The 9,852-nt window shown below is 39.0% G+C and overlaps 1 protein-coding gene across 9 annotated transcripts in view; it reads left to right on the forward strand.

Moving 5' to 3' along the window:
- LOC122814093 (glycine-rich cell wall structural protein-like) overlaps positions 1–299 on the forward strand; it is a 150,746-nt gene extending 150,447 nt beyond the window's left edge. For all 9 annotated transcript variants that reach the window (XM_044086708.1, XM_044086704.1, XM_044086710.1 and 6 more), the window contains one exon: positions 1–299. This exon is cut by the window's left edge and continues 381 nt beyond it. The gene's annotated coding sequence lies outside the window, so the exon portion shown is untranslated.
- Positions 300–9,852: the final 9,553 nt, after the last annotated feature.

Raw genomic sequence — 9,852 nt, forward strand, 5'->3', positions numbered from 1 at the left:
TCAGTGTATAAATGGTTTCTAACAGAAGAAAAGGATGTCCTGTTTAAATATTAACCCCGTGTGTTGTCATTCTTAATCTCAGCATCATTTTTGCAGAATAAATAAATTTGTGCCAGTTCGGGCAAGGAATACAGACAGAAATGGAATTAGGGAAAATCCCTGTACCTAGACTGAACTGTTACATTAGTTTCTTTTTGTTCTTTGCATCAATTCAAGTGAAACATACAGAACTCCAACAAGTGTGCTTCAATCATCTGTCCTTGAATTTAACCTGCCAATAAAAACAAGCCAGTACGATCCATCATTTGTCCAGTGTTTTTTTTTTAATATTTTTATGACAGCTGCAGTTTTAGAAATGTTGACATCAATTTCTCACTCAGTATTTCATGTTTTCTGCTCATCAGTATGAATGGCAAGAACTCAAGCTATTTTACTACTGAAAGTTGCAGATATTTTCTTTCATTTGTGTCTTTCTAGTGCATATAATCTGAGGATGATACCAGCATGAGGGATGTTGTGTGATTCCCTGTTATCACAACAATGAATGGCCCACCCCATTCTGCAGAACTCACTGACTACCTGACATGTCCCTTCCAGCATGCACAGAAGGAAGTTACCTCGGTTCTCTTAACCCCACAAGAAGCATAAACACATCAGTCTGTATTCTAACAATTACCTGAATTTTTTTTATCCCGACTGAATCCCTTATATTTAGCACAACTAATAGCCAAGGGTAAATCATCCAGATCTAAAGATGTCATTCTTTCCATATATGTAACCCAGATTAGACTAGTTATAGAATACAGCACCCCTTTGGCAGGTACCTCACAAAACATATTAAATAACTAGAGAAGCCCAAGATACTCCTAATTAACAAGATTTCAGGCTTAAAGACCATTAACTATGATGAAAGGCTAAAACTTCTATCCCTTTACTCAGTATCTTCTAGACCTTGGAGAGATGAGCTATACCTCACCTACCTCACCATTAGACAACCTACCTCACCATTAGACAACCTATTATCCTTTCTGTAAGTCTATTAGATTAGCCAACACTACGCCCACAGGCCTAAATCATCACCAGCAGATAAACAGAATGAAAACAAGAGACACAGCTTCATTTGACAACACCTCACCATCTCTGGAATATTCTGCTGCCATGAGCGAAGCACTGGAAAACATTATCACACTTCAAATAGAACCTGGATGTCTAGATGGATACTCTCAGATTTATACCAGGACTAAATGGGCTAGCCATCATTGAGAAAAGATGCACAGTCTGAGGCATAACTCTCAACCCCTTAGTGCAAGAAACCTGGACAAAGCCAAAATAGTGTGTGGGGGTCAGAAGTCACAACATAGGGGCAAATTTTAAAAATTACTATTATAAACTTAGAAAGTTGCTAGAACAAAAGGTTTTGCATTAGTATGAATTTTCTGAAGAATATGAAATCTGGAACTCAAATTTTGTCATTATTGAATGATTTTAATCTTCAATGAATTGCTGGAAAAAACATACATTTTATGAGGAGCAGACCAAGAAATGAGCAGAAGAAACAAAAACAGTTGAATGCGATAGCCTGATGATTTGGCAAGATGTTGATACCTGTGAGACTAACCTGCCTTGCAACTCCGATGAATCCTGTAACAGTGAATTTCTCTTCCAATGTATAAGTAGGAATTTTATTACTTAGAAGTATTTAAGACTTCTGAATAAATCCAGGTTTCTTGAATTTGGTCAGATATGACAGAATTGTTTCCATGTTAGATTTAATTTCTCAGGACAGTGAGGCAGAGGGAACATTTATTTTATAGCAGCCTAAGCATTGTGGTACAGACAGACTCTGGATTTTTTAACATATTTGAAGATTCTGAAAAATGTTGAGTTCCTTTAAATTTATATTCTCTTATGGCTTGTACAGTTAACTTCCTTTTCATAAAATTATATTTCTTTGCTGTTTTCTCATTTGTTTTAATATTTATTCCTTCCATACAATTATACCAAGCTAAAAATGTTCTCCTCTCAGATATAACATTCTTTTTATTTTATGTTTCAAATAAATCTATATTCACTCCCAATATAAATATAATGAATAATCGACTTTTTAAGTCAATGGGGCAAATTCAGAAAGTTTACCACTTGGTGAATAAGGGGGTGTAAACCTCACAGCAGCCATTTCAGATTCAAACACAGTCCTGTCATGATGCTTTACCACAAAGCCATGCACATTGTGGTGGCCTGTCTCTGAATCTGATTCAAACACAGTCCTGTCATAATGCTTTACCACAAACGTGTGCACATTGTCGTGGTCTGTCTCTGAATCAGATTCAAACACAGTCCTGTCATGATACTTTACCACACAGATGTGCACATTGTGGTGGTCTGTCTCTGAATCTGATTCAAACACATTCCTGTCATAATGCTTTACCACAAAGCTGTGCACATTGTGGTGGTCTGTCTCTGAATCTGATTCAAACACAGTCCTGTCATGATGCTTTACCACAAATGTGTGCACATTGTGGTAGTCTGTCTCTGAATCAGATTCAAACACAGTCATGGCATGATGTTTTACCACAAAGCTGTGCACATTGTGGTAGTCTGTCTCTGAATCAGATTCAAACACAGTCCTGTCATGATGCTTTACCACAAAGCTGTGCACATTGTGGTGGTCTTTCTCTGAATCAGATTCAAACACAGTCCTGTCATGATGCTTTACCGCAAAGATGTGCACATTGTGCTGGTCTGTCTCTGAATCAGATTCAAACACAGTCCTGTCATGATGCTTTACCACAAAGCTGTGCACATTGTGGTGGTCTGTCTCTGAATCTATGCTAACCGATAATGAGGTATTATAGGAGAGTGTCTATGCTAATTAGCCATGTGCTATTCCGTAGAAATGCTCTGAATCTATGCTAACTGATAATGAGGTATTATGGGGGAGTGTCTATACTAATTAGGCATGTGGTCTTCCCTAGAAATGTCTGAGGGAAGGTATTTATGCAGCTGACTGATTCAGAGAATCACTCAGCTGTGTAAAGTAACATGTCTACTCATGTTAATGAACATGGCCCATGGCCAAAATCTCATGTTCAACCACTGCAATACAGGTAAGTGCCGGAGAGTTTTGTTAGGCATGTAGTGTTGGGGGGGTGCATGTGTGTGTGTATGGGGCTGCATGTCTGAGTATTTGTCTGCCTAGGAGGTCACAGTGTGGGGAGTTAGTTAGGGGTAGGGTAGTTTTGTATGTTTGTGTGTGTGTGTGTGTGTGTGTGTGTGTGTGTGTTTGTGTGTGTGTATGTGTGCACGCGCGTGTGTATGTGTATATGTGGGTGAGTATCTGCAAGTGCGATGGGGCAGTTGTCTATGTGTGTGTATGCATACATAAATGTGGAAATGTGGGGGGAGCGTTATACTTCCTCAGTCCCTCCTCTCTGGCTTTGTACCTGCACCTTAATAACACACTCCAAAACCTGACGTCCTCCATTATATCACTACTTTACTCCATCTAAATACTTATATAACCTCTCCATTCTTGCTTTTGTAACTATAACTGTCTTGCTAATTCTCAACTATTTAGATTACAAGTCTTCAATAATTCTTATCCTTAATCGGATTCTCTTTACTGCTAATAATATTACATACATAGATGTGCATTATGAATGTGTACAATTTCTACTTCTATGCTTATACTGTGGATGTAAATAATCTGCACTGATGGCTCAAACTGGTTTCCAGTCACTGTGACTGTATATAAACTCTGTACTGTGTGTGATATTTTCTTGTATGTATTTAGTTTTATATATTTTATTTTATTTTACATTTGTTTATCGGGAAAGTCCAACTGGATACATGTCCACCTTCAGCGGATGCCCGGGGAGAAAAGCTCCAAATAGACAAACTTACATAGATTACACAAGAAGTTAGAAAACATTACAAAATATAAAGCAAAGTGATTATCTACAGTGGTTTAGTAGTGTTCCCTAGTAGGGACTCAGAATTCTCATGGACAGACACAATTAAAAGCAAGAGACGTCAGATTGGATATAGAGCTTGGTGACGTAGTTGCATGTTATGATATTTACAGATTATGCTTTCAGTTTATAACTTAATCAGGGTTGGTACATGGGCAAAGCCAGTTCACTTTGAGATACTGTTTGAGGTTTTTTTTGTAAGAGACTTTTGGAGGATTGTAGGGTTATATAGCTCAGCAATAAATTCCAGGTTTTGCTAACAAAGTTGGCAAACAGGGATTCACCAGCAGAGTTATTAGCTTTGTGGGTTTGGACCAGTAGTTTGTTGGCTGACCGTAGGGATCTCAGGTTGCTATATGGCTTAATAATATTTATAAGTGAGGAGGTATCCTCAGGGTGGTACAGAATTTTGTGCGCTATTAACAGCTGATTGAATTGAATTAAGCTGGGCAGTTCTAGCCACTCTAGTTGTTTCAGGTTCTGGCAGTGGTGGGTTGTATATGTGGAGCCAGTGGCAAATCTGGCAATATGGTTGTAGCTATGGGACAGCTTACCTAGTTTATATTTGTTGAGGTTTGAGAGTACAGCTGAGGCATATAAAAGAGTAGAGAGTAGGTGTGAGTTTAGTGTACATGGAGCTTTTCTCCCCTGGCCTCCACTGAAAATGGGTTCATCTAGGCCCAGTGGACTTTCCTGGTAAACAAATGCAATAAATAGGTTCATAGGTTCATAGGTGTTTAATAGGCTAATGAACACAAGGGTCTTTTTAAGCCTAGCCATGCATCCCAAATCTCTGACAAGTTCTGATACCCTTGATAAGTGTAAGCATGGGTCTGGGAGATGAACCATTTACAGGTTACCTGTTTGCATTAGAGATATAGCTGCCAAACCAGGGATGAATTTTTGGTTTCCCATCCAATTGTCCAAGTTGCACTTGAATTGGGTTAGGGAGGAACTCTGCTTCACACAGATAGGGAGCCTGTTCCATAGATGGGGTAGTCTCTGGGATACATACCTGTCTCTCTAGCAGGTCCTATTTATATCACAGGCAAGGCTTAAGTATTTAGAATGGGTAATTCTGGTACTATTTGTTTTGTGGATATGCAGGAGGTCCATTAGAGAGGGGTCTGACAATTCCTTGTATACCAGGCATAGATCTCCCCTCAAAAGTCTGTATGAGACAGAAGGCAGGGATAGAGCCTTGAGGGAGTCTGCATGGGATGTATTACTTACCCCCTATATTCTTTTAATGAGAAACCTCTGTGGACGTTCCAGTTGTTGGATTTGCCTGGTTAGGTACATACCAAAGGAAGCATTGTATTCAATGATAGGTCTGATGAATGCCAGATACAGTGGAATAATGACTTCCTTGGAGTTAGATGCCATACCTTTGTTTATAAGTTGCGCAACATAGAATGATTTTCTCACCACTGTAGACACGTGATGATCAAAGGCTAGATTACTATCTATGTGTGTCTCTAAGTCCCTGACTACTGAGTCACCTCTAAGGGGTGTGTTATCAATATGATAGTTACCAGGGATGGATAACTTCCCAAAGGATACTACTATGCAATTTTTGGCATTTAGTTTTAGTCCATGGTTGTGACACCAGTTGTTTGTCTGTGTCAGCCCCTCCTGGAGAATATTCGTGTCAGTGTGAGATTCAATGACAGCTCCTAATTTGTAATCATCTGTAAATTTAGTCAGCCAGAGACCACTGACATTGGCCTTCTGAGAAGTAAATGCCAAAAAGCAGTGATCCAAGGACAGATCCCTGAGGGACTCCACTTATGACTGGCCTCTTTGTAGAGGTAGACTCCCCAATTCTAACTTCCTGGGTCCTGTCTTTGAGCTAGTTGGCTATCCACCGGGTGACATACTGGTTTATACCTAACCTCTTGAGTTTGTCAACAATGCCCAAGTGGGGTATTGTGTCAAATGCCTTGGCCAGGTCAAGGTAGGCAGTGTGAACGATTTTGCCCTCATCCATTGCTTTGGTGACCTTCTCAAAGAAGTCCACCAGGTTGAGTAGGCATGATCTGCCCTTGATGAAACTAAACTGGGTTGGGTCCAGTGTCTGCACATTTACTATATCTCTACTGATCATCTCCATGATAATTCTTTCCATGACTTTGCATATAAGACTAGTGAGACTTATGGGTCTGTAGTTTCCAGGGTCTGTAGATGGCCCACCTTTGTGCAGAGGGATGACTGTTACCTTTCTCCATTCATGAGGCACACAGCATGTTTGGAGGCTACAGTTAAATAGTAATTCCAGAGGCCCTGATAGGTCATGTTTCATGTGATTTAGAAGGCATCCTGAGATATTGTCTGAGCCCATTGGTGCAGTGTTCTTGGTCTTAGAGCATTAAGGACCTGATAAAATAAATAAAAATCAAATCCAGCAGCAACATTTGTGGGCCCTGGGAAACTGGGTCTATATCATATGACCAAATGTTAAAAATATCGAATGCTCTAAAGAGCAAAAATGCCTGAACTCGAACTCTTTATTGTGGGGGGCTGCACCCCCCCCCACCAAATATATATATATTCCAACTCCGGGATCACACTACAGTGAGGAAAGGGCAAATATTCCAACCTTCACTGTACTGATATCCCACAAGACGCACTTCGAGTTCTGGCATTTTCACTCTTTAGAGTGTTCAATATTTTTAACATTCGGTCATATGATACAGACCCAGAAAACTAGACATCAAGGATAACTCTTTATAGCATCCCTTAAAGGCACTTAAAAAGAACAAAGTTTTTAAAGATGTGGAGTGGGGCAGCACTAGACACCATGGATAGTCTATATAGCATGCCCCGAAGGCACTAAAAAATATTCAAAACCTGTACTGTCCCACCTCACACATAGCATGTTAATCCTCTGCACAACTACAGATACTCAAAAATATAATTTTTAATGTAAAATCTTCCAGTTTTTATATCCTTACAACTCTGGGGGAAAGTTGGTGTCCAAATAAGATAATGTATCCTTTGACATGGAGTAGTATTTGAAGGAATTCTATATTTTAAGCATTGCAAATGTGTACACATTTGGGAAGCCAGTTTCACTTTTTAACTGCTCAGTTGTGTTTCCACTGAAAGTAATTACACATTTTGTATAGTGCACAATTTTATATTCTATAAATTTTATATGCTGCAAGAGTTACTAAAAGTAATGTCCGCACATTTTATGAAATCATAACATTTAACTCAGCTTAATACAGTTTTTCTGTATACTTTACTGAAAGACATATGCAAACTTCAATTGACATGTTACACTTGTATTAAAGTATTACATATACATTGTCACCTTACAATACCAGTCTTCATATTTGCAGACTTTGAAGTGAGTGGTGTCTTACTTATTTATTTATTTATTTTATTTTACATTTGTTGACCGGGCTAGTCTAGCTGGATATATTTCCATTTTCAGTAGAGGCCCGGGGAGAAAAGCTCCACACAAGATACAACAATATAACATGTAAGTAAAAAGCTAATTATTAACAAAATCTAACAAAAAAGACAAGCCATACAAAACTATAGTAGACAGAAAATACAAAGTCAGTAACAGAGCATATTAATAAGTGGAATAAAGGGTGCACAAATTAATAGAATCTAAAAGAAGAAAAATATTAGAGTACAAGAGACAAGAAGAAAAGAGGGAGTAACATAAAAGAAGAGAGGAAGAGGCAGTAGGAACAGTCGAAAAGTGAAAAGACAGCAGAGAAGACAAAGAGAAGAGAGGGGAGAAAAAGCGAGGAGAAGGTCCGAGCATAGAAGGAGCCCAAAGGCAAAGGATAATCTTGGTAGTAGCTTACTGAAGTTAAACGTAAGAGTAGAAGAAACGATAGAGGTAGAGTGAAGAAAGTTAGTCTGGTGTACTACAAGAACAAAGCCAGTGTTCCTGGAAGTACAGTTTGATTTTATGTTTGAAGATAGGTAAAGAAGTGATCAGTGTTATATCCTTAGGTAACAGATTCCATATTCTACCTACAGAATTAGTGAAAAGAGAGTCGCCAGCTGAGTTGTTGGACTTTATAGATCTGGCCAAGAGTTTGCAAGAGGATCGAAGGGAGGTAAGATTGCTATAAGGGATTAAAAGTTGTGAAAGTATAGGGGTGTTATCAGGTTGGTGCAGTATTTTGTGGGCAATAGTGAGTTGTGAGAATACAAGATAGTTTTGTAGTTCTAGCCAGCCTAAAAGTTTCAAATTATGACAGTGATGGGTTCTGAAAGGGTTGCCAGTGGCGAAGCGGGCAATGTTGCTATAGCAAGAAGCAAGTTTGCTTAGGTTAGCTTTCTTGAGGTTGGTGAAGATCAGAGAGGCGTAAAAGAGAGTGGATATAAGATGGGAGTGGGCGATAGTAGCCCTAGTAGATGGGGTGAGAAATGGTTTAATACGGTATAAGGATCCTATTTTTCTGTTGACTGATTTGATGGTGTTGGTGATGTGTTGATCAAAAGTGAGATTATTATCAATGGTTATTCCTAGCAGTTTAGTTGTAGGGTTAGGAGAGATGACAGTGGCGTTGTTTGACAGGATGGTGAAGTTTAATTGGGAGGTCCGAGTGGTTGGGGAGAAGAGAAGAAGTTTAGTTTTTTTAGCATTAAGAAGGAGGTACCGTCTAGTAAACCATGTTTCTACTGTATTGAAGATATTTTGAGTTAGTGAGATTAGATCAGAAGAGGAAGATGCTGAACAGATAATGGTAGAGTCGTCAGCATATTGAATGCAGGTAGCTTGAGGGATTACTGAGTGAAGATCATTAATATAGAGGGAGAAAAGAAGTGGACCAAGAATAGAGCCCTGAGGGACTCCGATGGAAATGGGTAATAATGAGGAGATTTGGTTATCCCAAAGAATGGCTTGCTGTCTGTTACTCAGATATGAACTAAACCATTTAATGGCAAGGTTATCAAATGAGAGGGATTCAATGATGTGAATTAAAGACGAGTGGTTGACCATATCGAAGGTTTTGGAGAGGTCAATGAATAGAGCAGAAGAGAGAAGGTTATTGTTGCGATTCCTATTGATAGTGTCTACAAAGGAAAGGAGGGCAGTGGTGGTGCTATGGTGAGGTCTAAAGCCGTGTTGACAGTTAGCTATAATGTGTAAAGAGAGATACTGTACAAGTTGCTGATGAATACATTTCTCCATAATTTTTGCTAAGGGTGAGAGAAGAGCAATTGGTCTAAAGTTAGAGTAGTCAATAGAGTTACCACCTTTATGTAGAGGGATAATATAAGAGACTTTCCAAATATCAGGGATGGTTCCCTCTTGGATTGTCCTGTTTATGAGTATGGACATTGGGTATGCAATTTCTTTGGCTGCCTTTTGAAGATAAAGAGAAGGGAGTTTGTCAGCAGAGGAGGTACAAGGTTTCAGTTTGTGAATAAGTCTGTAGATGAAAGAGGTAGGGATAGGTTGTAGAGAGAAGTTGTAAGAAGGGTCTACTAGATTATTTGGGGGATAGAAGTTGTTGGTGTTCAGTTGTCTAGCGAGAGATTGAATTGTTTCAGAAAAAAAAGAGTTAAAAGCATTTGCAGTTAGATGAGGGGTGTCTGGGTCAGCATTAAGGGGGGAGGGGGTTTTGGCTGTTCCTGGTGAAAGGAGTCTATTGACTGATGACCAGAATTGTTTAGGTTTATTAAAATGAGTTTCTTGAAGTCCACAGTAGTATTTCCTTTTGTCAGTGATTATAGCTTTTTTGGTAAGATTTCTAAGCTGGCGGAAGTAAAGGAAATCAGAGGTGTTTCTATGGCATCTCCATTTGGCCCAGACCTTATTTCTAGAGAGTATTAGTTTTTTAGTTTCATGAGAGAGCCATGGGGCTGTATTAGTCTTCATTCTAATGGTATGCTCTGGAGCATGTTT

This window comes from Protopterus annectens, chromosome 10.part0 (assembly GCF_019279795.1).
Source record: "Protopterus annectens isolate FY-2018-M chromosome 10.part0, PAN1.0, whole genome shotgun sequence".
Classification (NCBI taxonomy): Eukaryota; Metazoa; Chordata; order Ceratodontiformes; family Protopteridae; genus Protopterus; species Protopterus annectens.